Below are 16143 nucleotides of genomic sequence, written 5' to 3' on the forward strand. Positions count from 1 at the left end.
CTCATTCGAAGTTACAATTTACTCTAGTCTTGTTTTTACTTACCTATATTTTACCTTAACACTATTTCTACATAGTACATTCTCACTTCTAAATGTTAAAGTGATAGATGCGAAAGACAAAATTTATCGTTCACTCATTTATCACAGGAGGAATGTGTTAGCTGCTTGTGTTGCAGTTCACTTGTAATTGTGGTCTATTACCGCAGGCCTGGGCCCTAGGGTGTATCACTGTGTCCCGCAGCCATAGGGAGGAGGAGGAGAGAAGATCCAGCAGGCAGGAATTGTGCACCAAGATTTATTCATTTAATTATTTCACAAACTCTTTTACAGACTTTTTTCTTCATAGTCTAATTGGACAAAGGATCAGCCCCCCCCCTTGGGGTGATTGGCTAAAATCCTAAACCATCCATTGTCAAAATATTTTTCTACTAGACCATAAACCAGACTTTTCAAGGTTGCAGGTGGCTTGGTTGTTTACATACTCTGCTACCTCTTCTGTGAGAGAGAAAAGTCTCTCACAGACTTAGAAAATAGCAAGAAAATCCTCGCTAGCAGCATTTTGGTATCTACAATTCCCCCTTTTTGTTTGATAAGATAACAACTCCACTATTAATCCTAAATAGAAATTTACATCAGTTATTAATTCTAAATATGTCCTTAAGGCTTTAACGATCTGACTCCATAACAAGAAATTTAAAGTTCAGTCTCTGCTTGTGGAAGGACCATCCCAGTCTCTGCTTGTAGAAGGACCATCTGCCTGATGGTCAACATCTTGGTCATCATCAGAAGAGTCTGATGGCTGATGATCTACATTCTGGTGGCCACTTGGATGGTTGGTGTTCTGGTCATCATTTGGAGGTTGCCTGTTCTGCCTCTGGTGCCGTAGGGCAGGGCGAACACATTTTGCAGCTAGCCACCGTACCCCAGTATCTGTAGAAACGCAAGCATAGCCACGACCCCAAACCATAAGTTCCCGCAGGCCTTCCCACTGGTTAGTGAGTAAATTCCACACCCAGACTTTTGCCCAGGGCAGTTGTCTCTTGCCTGCAGATTGCAATGAGAGAAAGTGATTCAGAAGAACAGGATTCTTTGAATTTTGTGGTACCGTAAGGTGATTAATTGTATACGAGCTTTTGCTAGTCGGCTTCAGTAACCAAATTCAAAGGTTCCTGTGAGAATCGTTGAAAAGCCATGATAACAGCCCTTAATTCAACTAACTAAGCAGAGTCTGACTCGGATTGGTGTGTTAATCAACCACTGCAAAGGCAGTGTAGGATACTGTGCACCTTTGCGCACAGTGACCCCTGCTAAAAATTTGTCCCGATCCGTATGCCCCAGGCTGCCAACACATCCCGTCCCCAAAGGTTAAGGGAAGTGGTAGTAACATAAGGCCTAATTGTAGCTGTGTGCCCCTCTGAGTCCTTCACCGTCACAGGCCGTTCGCTTCAATAGCTCTGTGTGGTTCATCCTCATCCTGTGATGGCCGATCCCACTGGGGGTAAAGGCCATGAGGGAGGCCACGCAGAGAAGGAGATGATAGTTACATCAGCACCAGTATCAATCAAACCTTGAAGCTGAGTCCAGGGCGGACGGGCGTTCGGCAGGATCAGGGTACACGTCATCTGTGGCCTTTGGTCAGAGATGTCTGCAGTCCAGAAGGCCTGCAGAAGTCCTGTAGATCCACTGCTGTTATCTTTGTGAGTTTGTTGTTCTATCCTGGGGACACAAGACTTAAAAGGCACTAATTTAGCAAGGCAGGTCTTTTCAGGAATAGTTACAGGGGGTTTTCAAATTCCCTATAAAACTGAGGACAAGGCTCCGAGGAGCGGATTCCCATCAATCCGACCTCATCCTCATCCTATCGCATTAAACCTGTTAGAAGCCAGACCTGAACAGCCCCTCTCTTCCTTTGTCTCTGAGCTAACGTGAGCCGACATCAACGGCTCCTGCCGTGTTTCCCTCTGCAAAGAAGCCAGCTAGCTAGCCCAGCAAGCTCTTTTCCTGATCCCGAAGTCGCTTCAGCGACGCGTGGAGGTAACGCAGCTGGACTGTCTCTGACCAGGGGCATGCCAGAGTCAGTGCCTCGAGCACCAAACGCTGCGTTATTGGACATTGAAGGTTCAGGCTAAGGAGAATCCAAAACGTGGACAGCATCTCCCTTCTGCTGGAAGCCTTGAAGTTCACCACTGCAGTCTGCAGCCTACACAGATCATGTGAGTATTGTAAAAGTTCTCCAAGGAAGAGCAAGAACGAGGCTAATGCATGCACACAAACGCTGATCAAAAGCACTTGATGCTCTTGGACAAAAATAGGGAACCTTCACTTTTGGAAAGACAAGGTGACTATGGTTGTCTCTACAGTACTAGTAGGAAAATATCCCTGAAGTTTTGCAAAACCTCTTTTCAGGGGTTTGTTAACTTCATCTTTGTTAAGAACTGGGGAACACAGGGAGACCTGTCACTTTTTTTGCAGAATGCCATAGAAACTGCTACACTCACTTCAACAACAGTCCAAGTAACCTTCTCTGCAAATACTGACCATTTGCAGTTCTGGTTGATACAAGCCCCCATTACCTAAGAAAGGAACAACTCGGCAAGCAGTTTGCATAGATGAACAACTTAGCACGACTGCGGCTGATGACATGCCCTGACCTTTTTTGCCTTCAGCTATGGGTGCCGTACCCTCCTACCCTCACACATGCCACTCAAAGATCCACCTGTGACAGCAACTGTGCCAAGCCGCCACCCTTCTTCAGCACCATCGCACCTACCACAAGGTAGCTGAATCAGAGGGAAAAGGAGGTCGCCAATGGAGGTGTTATAAACATATATTATATTGGCTTCTCGCAAAGTATAAAGTAGATATTATATAATGTTAGAAATGCTTTTTGCTGTGTGGATGTAGTTTTCTTTTTAGCAAGAATGTTAGCAAGTGTGAGCACGTAAGATAACCTCCAAACGAACAGAGGATGAGGCCCGAAAAGCTGCTAATCAACACTTTGTCTAGGGAGCAAAAGGGCCCAAAGGCTACTCCGCCCGGAGAACAGGCGGCCAGGAGAGTCCAAGAGCCGTTATCACCACTCTGCCCGGAGAGACGAAGAGGCCCAAAGCTGCAATCAGCCCTGTCTGTCTGGAGAATTAAGAAATCCACCCTACCATCGACTCTTGCCTAGCGGGCCCAACCCCAAGAATCAAGAGAAATAAAACCACAAGGCAGAAGACTACGCATGCTCTAAAAAGGCGGAACCAAGGAGTGGCCATGCAGAACAGCTCCAGGAAAAGTTTTAATATGAATAAAGAACAGACAGTAAAAAAGACTCACCTCTGGCATCAGGTGTGCTCTTGGCAGAGCACCAAGGCACCCGGCCATTACCCCGTTGCTTTATTTGATGTGTCTCTTATTGTCTTTATATTAAACCCTTTAAATTCTCACAGGAGAGTGAACCTCGTTTTTCACAATTAAGGGCTCGTCCCGGAGCTACACCTCGCCTCTGAAAAGCGTGGGAGGATTCAAGAAGCAAGGGTAAGGCGCCTCCCGCCCAAGTTGGCAGGACCTTTGCTTAGCATCCTCTGGCGTGATTTGGTGGCAGCAGGGCAACACCCGGAGGACAAGAAAGACACAAAAATAAAGCAAATGAAAGAGAGCGCTCTCGACAAAAATCCCACAGACACTGGAAAAGAAACAGGACTGGGAAGTATTGTCCAAAGAAAAAGGGGGTGGTTACGGGAGATGAGCGTGTGTGAATGAGACGTGGGCTGGTTGCCCCCAGATCTGCGAAGCGAGTGTGGCAGTCTCTGAGTGCTGCCGTTCCGTCTTGTTCACGAGAACAGCGGCCAGCGAGGAGACAAAGCGAGAGATAAGCGGAGTGAAAGAATCTCCGGGGGTGACTGGGACGGGGTCCCAGAGAAGGGGTTGCAAAGTGGGAGCTACCCCCCCATATGCTGGGTTGAGGAAAACCCCAAGAGCACCCAGGGCCTAAAAGTACCCCAAGAGAGGTTGGGGTTTGGATGCTAGCAATGCTGGGTTGAGGGAAATCCAAGAGCACCCAGAATCCTGAGGATTATATCATACCCATGGGTGGATACTAACAAGTGACTTGAAAGAGGTACCTTATTATTCTGTTGTGAGTAGGAATGAGTGAGTGAACAAATATTAAAAAAGAGTGAATGTGTGAATGAAAAACTGTGTAATTCGAAGTTAACTTTGTTTTTGGGGAAGGTGGGCTCTAATAAATTTTTTGGTGTTTTTTGTACTGTGAAAGGGTGGGTAGTATTTTACAGCAGTGAAGATTGGTGTTTTAAAGGAATGAATTAGTATTTCAAAGGGGGGGATAAATTGGTATTTTGAGTAATAGAGAACTCCTGGGAAAATGGGACAACAACCTAGTAAATTAAGTTCAAATTATAAAAGGGTGCCAGAGGATATACCCCGAGACAGTCCCCTCGGGGTCAAACTCGCAAACTGGGAAACTGATCCTTCTACAAAAGGAAAAGAGAAAGTAAAAATGATTCAATTCTGCATGAAAGAGTGGGTAAAAAAGGAAATCAGATCTGATCATGTGTACTGGCCAAAATACGGGTCTGATGAGGCATGGATTTGCCAGGCTCTAAATGTATTTGTAAATTCAAAAGAGCCATCTCACCCTGAGGAGAGAGAATATGCTTCTTGCTGGACAGGAATTACAAAACCTCTGGGAACCAAAGTCTTCAAAATATCAGAAACCGCAGAGGAAAAGCAAACAGAAGAGAAAAAAGGCTGAGACCCTTTAGAAGTATTGCCTCCGCCGCCAGCACCAGAAGCTGCCCTCCTCCCCCTGGCTCCGGGGCTTCCCCCGCCAGCCCCCCCTCCGCCCGCACCGGGGGCCTTTCCCCCGGCAGCCCTCCCGCCCCAATGGAGCTGGGGGGGAGCCCTGCCCCCGCCCATGCCGGGGATCCCACCCTTCCCATATATCTCGGGAATCCCAGCACCCTCAATTGCATCAAGGGAAAGGTCACACGTCCCGGCTTCAGCCCCTACCTCTCCTGCCTTGAGAAACCCGGCTTTAGCCCCGGTGCCCGCCTCCTGTGCTCCGGAATATCTGGCTTCACTGCCATACCCCACCCCCACCCTCTGCACCACAGAATATTCAGCTTCAGCGCCAGACTTTGAATCTGCCCCTCCTCCCCAGGGGAGTTCGGTGCTTTCTTCCCAAATCAACCCTCTTCTTAACGAAGGAGCACCATACCAGAATACAGGAGGTGCCATTAAGGCTCCGAGGCAGCCCAACAAGCCCTCCATTGCTAAACAAACAGAGGGAAGCCGAGAAATTCATTTCTTTCCGTTAAGAGAAGTACCTACGGGAGGAGGGGGAAGCGGCTTTGTGAGTGCTCCTCTAACCTCTACAGAGGTTAGGAATTTCAAAAAAGAAATTAAAGGATTATTAGAAGACCCCATAGGTACAGCTGAAATGTTGGACCAGTTCTTAGGTCCCAACATTTTCACTTGGGAAGAAATGCAATCAATAATGAAAATAATATTCTCCCAAGAAGAAAGAGAAATGATTAGAATTGCTGGAATAAAAATTTGGGGAAAAGAAAACCAACAAGGTCCACCCGGGGATCAGAAAATGCCCATTACACCTCCTAACTGGAACCAAAATGATGAAGCTGGGAGGGGACATATGAATGATTATTGTAATTTGATAATCAAGGGAATAAAAGAGGGGGCACTCTGAGGACAAAATGTCAGAAAGGCCTTTGAGGGGCAGCAAGGGAAGGAAGAAACCCCGACTGAGTGGCTGGAGAGGCTCCGAAAGAATATGAAACAATATTCTGGGAGAGACCCGGAGTCCCTAGCAGGGCAAGCCCTGCTAAGAGTTCACTTTGTCACTCATGCCTGGCCAGATATTAGAAAAAAATTGGAAAAAATAGAAGATTGGTATGAGAAACCATTACAAGACCTAGTAAGGGAAGCATATATATGTCCGGAGGGATGAAGAAAAAGCCAAAGTGGGAGCAAAGATCATGATAGCCACTATGCGAGAGAGTACCTTCCAAAAAAAAATCTAAAGCCCTCAGGTAACACTCCTAAACATTCCAGATTCAGAAATGGTGGAAAAGAGAAAAATAAAACCTCAGCACAATCAAGATTCCAAGAACAACCCAGGGATGCCTGTTTCTATTGCAAGGAAGAAGGGCATTATCAAAGAGAATGCCCCCACCTGAGGAGGGATCTGAAAAGATTTCAAGAGACACGCACAGAAGAAAAATAGGGAAATCATGGGCTCTATTTTTGGGGGGATAGATACCATCTGGAGCCTTTGATAACTTTAAAAGTAGGCCCCGAAGAGGAAGTATTGGAATTTATAGTTGACACTGGGGCAGAAAAGACTTGTGTGATGAATATTCCAAAAGGGAGTAATGATATGGTAAAAGTAACAGGAGCAAAGGGGGAAGGATTTAAGGTCTCTGTCATTAAAGATGTGGTTATTGAAGGGGAAACAAAAATAGGGATAGGGGATGCTTTGTTAGCTCCTGAGGCTGGCAGCAATTTATTGGGAAGGGATTTACAAATCCAACTGGGGATTGGAGTCATACCAGAAGAAGGGAAAATGACAGCCAAAGTGTTTAAACTTAGCCAAGAAGATGAAAGCAAAATTAACAGAGAGGTTTGGGCTAGGGAAGGGAATAGGGGTGGACTAGATCTTGACCCCATAAGGGTCACAATTGAAAAAGAAGAAGGTCCCATTTGTGTACATCAGTACCCTATATCTTTAGAAGGGAGAAAAGGCTTAAAACCAGTGATAGAAGAATTAATAAAGGATGGGACACTAGAACCTTGTAAATCCCCTCATAATAGCCCTATTCTCCCAGTAAAGAAATCTGATGGAAATTATAAATTAGTGCAAGATTTAAGAGAAGTAAACAAAAGAACACGGGCCTGCTACCCTATGGTTCCTAATCCCTGCACTCTTTTAAGCAAAATTCCACCTCAACATCAGTGGTTTAGTGTGGTAGATCTTAAAAATGCCTTTTGGGCCTGCCCACTGGCAGAGGAAAGCCGAAATATTTTTGCCTTTGAATGGGAAGATCCAAACACAGGGAAAAAGAACCAGTTGAGGTGGACTAAACTGCCACAGGGCTATTGTGAGGCCCCAAATTTATTTGGGCAAGCCTTGGGAGAAATACTACAAACCTTCCCCACTCCCCCAGGAATACAATTTATCCAATATGGAGATGACCTTCTAATATCAGGAGAAGATGAAATGAAAGTTAAAGGAGCTACCATAAAGCTTCTAAATTTTCTTGGGAAAAAGGGACTAAAGGCATCAAAAAGGAAATTACAGTTTGTGGAATCAGAAGTAAAATATCTCGGCCACCTGATAAGCAAAGGTAGCTGACAACTAAGTCCTGAAACAATTACAGGGATTTTATCCCTCCCTCCTCCCTCTTCAAAAAAGGAGGTTAGGAGACTGCTGGGGCTACTGGGATATTGCAGATTATGGATTGAAAGATATACACAAGCAGTAAAATTTTTATATGAAAAATTAACAGGGGGAGACAATATACAATGGACCAAAGATGATGATGATAATAAATTAGAAAAACTGAAGTTGAAACTAGCCTCGGTACCAGCCCTAAGCTTACCCTCACTAGAAAAACCCTTTCATTTATATGTGAATGCAGAAAATGGAGTAGCTCATGGTGTATTAGTCCAGGAATGGGGAGGGGTGAGAAGACCAATAGCTTATTTAGCTAAACTATTGGACCCAGTAAGCCGTGGCTGGCCAGTATGCATTCAAGCCATAGCAGCTACCGCTATTTTGGTGGAGGAGAGCCGTAAGCTCACCTTTGGAAGTAAACTGATTGTATACACACCCCATGCGGTCCGAAATGTGCTAAATCAAAAAGCTGAAAAATGGTTAACAGACTCCAGGCTATTAAAATATGAAGCAATTCTGATTGACAGTAATGATCTAACTATAGAAGCAAGCAAAAGCCTCAATCCGGCCCAATTCCTGTATGGAGAACCAAAAGATGACCTGGCACATGATTGCTTAGAAATTACTCAATACCAAACAAAAGTTCGAGAAGATCTAGCTGAACAAGCCCTCTTAGAAGAGGAAAGAATATATGTGGATGGTTCATCCAGATGCTTGCAAGGAAAAAGAATGTCAAGATATGCCTTAGTCGATGGGATAAATATGCAGGCCATCGAAAAAGGAAAACTACCTTCAAATTGGTCGGCGCAGTCTTGTGAATTATACACTCTAAAGAGAGCACTGGAGCATTTAGCACACAAAAAGGGGACCGTCTATACTGATTCAAAGTACATACCTTTGGAAAGATCTGGGAAGAAAGGGGTTTACTAAATTCAAAGGGGAAAGAACTGATACATGAAGGCCTGATTTCAGAAGTGTTGGAAGCATTAAAATTGCCTGAAGAAATAGCCGTAGTGCATATCAAAGGACACCAAGAAGGGATGACCCCAGAAATAAGAGGGAATAACCTAGCAGACCAAGAAGCCAAAGATGCAGCAGAAAATGGGACTGAACCAATTCTGTTAATCCTGACCCCAGAAAGGGGAGAATTGGAAATCCCCAAATTTAGTAAAGAAGAAGAAAAAGAATTATTTAAGATAGGGGGAGAACAAGATCAATCTGGAAAACGGAAACTTCCTGATGGGAGACAGTTACTTAATAAGCCACTCACTAAGAGAATATTAGAAGATATGCATCAAAAAACTCATTGGGGTACTCAAGCTAGCTTGTGTGATCATTTTCTAAAAAATTATGGGTGTATTGGAATCTTTGGGGTAGCAAAACAAATAACTGGGAACTGTAGAACTTGCCAAAGAGTGACTAGGAAAATAATGAGAAAAACAACATTAGGAGGCCGTGAGTTAGCTCTGCGACCATTCCAAAGTATCCAAGTAGATTTCACTAAACTTCCTCAAGTACAGAGATGGAAGTTCCTATTAGTAATAGCAGACCACCTAACTTGTTGGGTAGAAGCAGTTCCTGCTACTAGAGCTACAGCTAACATAGTATGCAAAACCCTTCTGGAACAAATTATTCCCAGATATGGAATGGTTAATAAAATAAACTCAGGTAGAAGAACACATTTTACATCCAAAGTCTTACAACAAATAACTCAAGCCTTGGGAATAAAATGGGAATTACATACCCCCTGGCACCCACAAAGTTCAGGCCAAGTAGAAAGAGTGAACCAGACTTTGAAAAAAACTTTAACAAAATTAATGATTGAAACTCAAATGTCATGGGTAAAATGCTTACCTTTGGCTCTGTTGAGAGGCCGAACACAGCCCAGGTCAGACCTGGGAGTGTCTCCTTATGAGATGATGTTCGGATTACCCTTCCTTACTGCTCAACATGAAACAGCCACTTATGAAGTAGGAGAAGTAAGTGTCAAAAAATATGTCACCGCAATTGCCAGAACACTTGAAAATTTGCGGCTGAAAGGAATGATCCCTCAAACCACAGCTTTGGAGTTCAAAATTCATAATATCCATTCAGGGGAATGGGTACTAGTAAAAACATGGAAAGAACAATCTTTGACTCCACAATGGGAGGGTCCTTTTCAGGTACTGCTGATGACTGAGGCCGCAATCCAGACCAAGGAACGAGGGTAGATCCATGCCAGCAGAATCAAAGGACCTGTAAAAGAACCTGAAGAGTGGACTGTAATATCCAAACCAGGTGATACCAAATTGATTCTTAAACGGAGACCAGGTGGCAATGAGCTAGAACAATCTAAATAATCCAAGGGATATGCAAAGAATCACACCTAACTGAGAAGTAAAAGCCAAATTTATATCAGTGGCCCCTGGACAAATTCTGGGACATCGTGGAGAAGAATATTCTCACTTCAAACAGGAAGGGTTGGGACTGGATCAAACAGGGAACTCTCATGTTCTGATTCTAGCCTGTGATTTGTATTAAGAAGGGGGAGAATCACAACTTCCATCAGTGCCACATCATATACCCTGTTTGAATCATTCTAACACGGGGCATGCCAACCACGTCAAATATAAGTAATTAATCTAGAGGGAAATTGGCATTTCACACCGTCGACACCCTAGTTGTAAAGGGTGTCAAGCACAAAATCAACCCCCTATCCAGACAAAATCATAAGCAACAAAAGCAATAACTTTGCTCTGCAGATGGGAATTACTAGTGCCTGTTGAATGGGAAACACCTAAGATACGATAAGATACTACAGTTAAAAAGGTGCCAAAAGAAATTTGCCTAAAAGCTACAAAGGAAGTGACAAGGAAATAGAGGGCAAGACCGGGTCGGCCACTGTACTCGCCACCGAGAAGATCCAATACACCTGCTATGGGTTGCAACCTCATAGGCAAGGGAGGTGGGAGTATAAGCCATGCCGGACCTCTGTTATTCCTTCTTTTGTCACTTCTCCTGGTCCCTTTTGGGACACCGGCAAGACCATGTTACAAATGCTATCGAAAGCTCTACATGGAAAGACACCGGGGCTTCTTTCTTATTACTCATACCCATACCAACAGTCACTGTTATGACTCATCCAAATTAGGTATTTGCATGCATAAAGGAGAAAAATATTGGATTACAGAAAATTTAGGAACAAGTGGAAACAGACTAAGAAGCAATTGTCCAAAAGGAGAAAAATAGATTTGCTCCACAGCTGCCACCAGGGGAACAGTCCAAGATTTGGTAAAAGAGCAAGTGGTAAGTAAAGATACAAAGCCAGCACAGCAACCTCGCCCTATATTCACCTCACCACGCCAGGACCTGTATGCAAAGCTCAAACAACAAAGAGGAAAAAACCCCAAGGTTAGGAAAAAACCTGTTTGTGGAATTGGGGGAGAGGATAGGTAAAGAACTTAACATAACCAACTGTTGGGTCTGTGGAGGAGCTTTAATGACAGAAGAATGGCCACGGAAAGGTAGCAGCGTAGGCCCGGTAGAACTCCTTAAATGGAACCGGACAAATATAAGAGGGGGGAACCGACCTGAGGGGTGGATTTTAAGTTCAACAGTGATAGGGGAAGAATGCCTCTGGCGAACTGGGATAAACTTTCTTAATGAAGTAGGAAACACTCCCTGTAAAAGCTATAAAGTGAGTAACAAAACTTCAAGGTGGTGGGTCCCAGAAAAACCAACTTGGTATTGAGCCCAGAAAAAAGGAAAAGACTGTGTATATGATCATGAAGTTGGACTCTTTCAGTGTAATGACACGAGGAAAAATCCTTATTTTGGAATCCCAGAAATAGCCAAATTTGGGGAGAATATAAATCAACAAGAAGGTGATTATTGGAAAGCACCAGATGGCTTCTTTTGGATATGTGGGAAAAGGGCATCCCCAAGACTCCCTTCACATTGGAAAGGGAGTTGTACACTAAGAATCATTCAACCAGGGTTTTTCCTTTTCCCAGAACCAGTGGGAGATCAATTAGGTATACCTCTCTATGAAGACTTCAAAAGAAAGAAAAGAGATTTAATTGGAGGATTCCAAAAATGGAAAGATGAGGAATGGCCCCCTGAACGAATATTAGAAACAGATGGGCCAGCTACCTAAGCACAAGATGGAAGTTGGGGATATCAGACCCCAATTTACATGCTGAATCGTATCATCAGACTCCAAGCTCTTGTAGAAATCATAACCAATGAAACAGCTGGGGCTATGGAATTAATAGTCAGCCAGCAACGCCAAACCAGAGCTGCAATACATCAAAATAGGCTGGCTTTAGACTATTTACTGGCCGAAGAAGGCGGTGTGTGCAGGAAGTTCAATACATCGGACTGTTGTTTAAAAATTGATGACAATGGGGATGCCGTTCTAGATATGGCCAACCAAATCAGAAAAATAGCCCATGTACCAGTCCAAAAATGGGAATCAATGATGTCTGCTAACTGGTGGGATGGCATATTGGGGAAAGAATGGTGGAAGAAGCTAGGTTTCTTCCTCTTATGTGCTACAGCTAGTCTAATATTTCTCCCTTGCTTGATCCCCTGCTTTATTCGGCTAATCACCAGCATAGTTCAAGGCATGCAAGTTGTGGCAATGCCTACTGACCCAAAGTTGGCTATGTCTGGAACAGCACAAAAAATTATGGTATTAAAAAGACAAAGTGATACAAAAGACCCTCTTGAAGAAGCCAAATTGATCTGTGAAAAGAACGAACAGACATTAGAAGCCAAGAAAAAAGAATTATTGCTCAAGCCAAATGATTTATAAAATAGAAAAGGGGGGATTGTTATAAACATATATTATATTAGCTTCTCGCAAAGTATAAAGTAGATATTATATAACGTTAGAAATGCTTTCTGCTGTGTGGATGTAGTTTTCTCTCTTTTTAGCAAGAATGTTAGCAAGTGTGAGCACGTAAGATAACCTCCAAACGAACAGAGGATGAGGCCCGAAAAGCTGCTAATCAACACTTTGTCTAGGGAGCAAAAGGGCCCAAAGGCTACTCCGCCCGGAGAACGGGCGGCCAGGAGAGTCCGGGAGATTTTATCACCACTCTGCCCGGAGAGACGAAGAGGCCCAAAGCTGCAATCAGCCCTGACTGTCTGGAGAATTAAGAAATCCACCCTACCATCGACTCTTGCCTAGCGGGCCCAACCCCAAGAATCAAGAGAAATAAAACCACAAGGCAGAAGACTAGGCACGCTCTAAAAAGGCGGAACCAAGGAGTGGCCATGCAGAACAGCTCCAGGAAAAGTTTTAATATGAATAAAGAACAGACAGTAAAAACGGTATAAAAAGGACTGACCTCTGGCATCAGGTGTGCTCTTGGCAGAGCGCCAAGGCAACTGGCTGTTACCCCGTTGCTTTATTTGATGTGTCTCTTATTGTCTTTATATTAAACCCCTTTAAATTCTCACAGGAGAGTGAACTTCGTTTTTCACAGAGAGAAGTTGTTCCCCCTGACAGCTAAGCTCCAACTACGGTGTCGCTTATGTCCTTCCCAGGACGGGCGGGAAAACGCCTCGGCGCAGCGCAGCGCTGGCCGGGAGCGGCCGGCACGGCACCGAGCGCGCTCCCCACTCCCTCCCGCCCGCGCCGCTGCGGAGACCCCGGGTTCGCCGGAATCGGCCACATGCTGCACGGAGGGCAGCGCGGCAAAGGCGGCCTCCCCTCGTCGCCCGGGGAAGGCCGGCCTCGGATCCCCGCTCTCTCCACCGGCACGGGCAGTGCCAGCAGCCTCTCGCTGTGGTCGCCGCTGGCCGAAAGCCTCGCCGCGCACCGCCCGGCCGGCCCCGCCGCTCCGCGGGGTCACACGGCACCTGCCGTGGGCGGCCGCCGAGCGACAGGAAGCAGAAGCGCTCACCGCCGCGCCGCTCGCCGCCCCGCCCGGGCGCTCCTCTCCTCGCGCTACCACGATGGCGCCGGCCCGCCCCGCCTTCCCCGTCGCCTGCGGCGCAACGCGGCTGCTCCGAGCCACGCAGCACGCGTGCGGCCGGGCCCTGCCGAGCTGCCGGCGGAGCCGGGGCACAGCACGGGCGGGAGAGCTTCCGGCGAGGCTGGGCGGGCGGCGAGCGCGGCCGAGCGTGAGCGCGCCAGGCGGGCGGCGGGCGGCGGCGTGATGGAGAGCTAGATGGAGGCGGCAGCACCGCTCGGCATAAAATAGCTGATCGTCCGGCAGCCGCCCGCTCCGCAGCCCCTCGGCTGCTGTCGAGAAGGGCCCCGGCCCTGGCCGCGCCGGTGGCGAGGCGGCTCCGCAGCCCGCGGGCAGCCCTGGCGGGGCAGGGGAGCACTGCGGGCAGCCCCGGGGCCGCGCAGCCGTCTGCAACGCGCGGTGGGAGCCGCTGGGAACTATTTTACACGTCCCGGGGGGCTGGAGAGGAGCACGGAGACCACGCGGCAGGTCGCTGCCGTTAGGGAAAATTAATCCACGATGCCTGAGGTTTATATCCGAAAAGGAGACAGAGGAGTCCTGCAACATTCTTCGACTACAGGGAGAGTCCATGGGGCTTTTCCCATGGCGTCTGTCAAACGGTTGCGGGATGCAGCCCCCTTTTGATGCCAAGTTCCCGGCCACAGCACCCTCTTCCTTTTCCCCACTGGCTGAGGTATTCGGGAGATACAGACTTCCGGAACTGCCTACTCTATGCGCCCCCCTCTAATATGCACCCCCCTCTTGGCATCGAGAAGAAAGAAAAGAACCCCATTCCTAATGCTCTTAAGTCTTTGTTGCCTTGCTCTAGGTTCAGGAATTTAACACGGCCTTGATTAATCAACAGTCTCTGATGATTAGTAACAGTTCTAGAGAACTCCTAGTTTCTTCTGTTACTTCACTAGCCATAACTTCCTAGCCTTGTCTACAGGCCGATTCACACGGTCTCTTTGTAAAGACTCATCCATCTCATTCCTTTTAATCCCTCCTCTTTTTATTTGCTCTGTATTTGTCTTTACAAACCTTAATTACCATGGATTTAATTTTTTCTTCTGGAGTCTTCTTGGGTTTTGCTATTATTTGCAGTGACATTCTTTTCTGTCCTTTTGTAGTCATTTCTGGATCAGGTAGGCATGGCTGCTAGCGGCATCCCCTTGAGCACCTGCTGAAAGAGCTGCAGCCAGCATGGTGTCACGCATGGTAAAAAGATGAGAATTGCGATAGCATATAAGAGGAGAAATCGTATTCATTTAGCCCATAGCTGGCCAGTTAACTATGAAAATATGTCCCATTCCCATCCTTTCAACATTTGGACAGGTCCACGAGCTGACGTTATTTCCTTTGTTATTTGTTTGACCACTTTTCCGCTGTCATCTGCTTGCAAACAGCAGCTCGAGTCATTTAATTTCCCACAAACTCCTCCTTCTTCTGCCAACAGATAATCTAATACCATCCAATGTTGAAATACCGCTTTCCTCATTTAAGTGGGTTGCTCAGCAAAAAGGTCAAGCGCTGTGGCTGGCTGGTTGGTAATTATTTCCGAGACAGCTTGTAACCTAATTATCTCCTTCAAATGATAAATGGGTTCCCAGGCATCTGGGATTAATTCCTTAGGTTTCCAAGGGGCTGGTCCATCGTGTTGGGTAACTTGTTCTGTTGGCCGTTCATCATTTCCCCGTTTTGGGGTGCTCCCTCCAGCCAGGGCTGCATCAGCTGACTGCTTTTCTCTAATTAAATCATCACAGATTTTGATTCCTAAGCGATTTCCCAGAACTTGTAGTAGCAAAAAGAACAACAGTCTACTAAATATACCATATCCCTGACCAGTTTGGAGGTAACCTGAGCTAAGCATGTTGGCCACAAATCCAATACTGTCCTTTCAAAGCCCGTGTTCCATTAGCAAAGGAACCTACCCATGGTCATCAATTGGTGGCTCAAAATACAGCAGGATTCCCGGGCCTAACGGTCCTCCAACAAGAGTTGCCCCACCATAAGGGTCCCAGCATTTGCATTTCCAAGCTCCCGCACAGGGTTCCCACCTACATTTACATCTGCAAGCTGCTTGGTTGGATTTGGAGCAGAACTCACTAAAAGGCTTTGAGTTCCAATCCGGTGTGGCCATTCCCACTGATAATCACAAACAACATGTCTTCTACTTGTGGAATTTTTGTGGGGACTGCTCAAAAACAGGTGGTCAAAAAAACCCCTTGTCCCTCCCCATTGCTTTACAGGCTTCCAAATATTTTTGGTAAGTGTGATAAGAACGCCTTACGCAGCTACTGTTAGTGAGCCGAACAGGTATTTGATTGCATTTGCCTTGATATTTGGAACAATTGGAAGGAGGGCAATTGGGGGTCCAAACCCAGTTGTTCAAGCCCAGAGGGAAAGTCAATTGACAATTGCCTTTTCCTACATAGACACGCCCTATCCTATTAGGCAATAAGTGCCTGTTGGAGAAGAATGAAGTGGCCGTGAACTTCCTTCTTTGGCCCCAAATCCCATCCCACTGTGGGCCCTCACATTGACCCACCATTTAGGTTCAGCTGGGCTAGCCAACTATGGCCACTCTTCAGATCCTCCTGGCCTTCCACAGAGCCAGCAATTGCTAAGGTTAAAAACTTTTGCTACTTCTTCTCCTAAGGCTGCAAATTGATTCTCCCACTCCTGGCCTAAACTCAGCTGACCATATCAAAGTAGAATTAGTAAGGAAAATGTTTTAATAGTGTCATCTAATTAGCTAGTCTAATTTTCCCGTTGTCTTCTGCA

This window comes from Aphelocoma coerulescens, unplaced genomic scaffold (genome assembly GCF_041296385.1).
Source record: "Aphelocoma coerulescens isolate FSJ_1873_10779 unplaced genomic scaffold, UR_Acoe_1.0 HiC_scaffold_142, whole genome shotgun sequence".
Classification (NCBI taxonomy): Eukaryota; Metazoa; Chordata; class Aves; order Passeriformes; family Corvidae; genus Aphelocoma; species Aphelocoma coerulescens.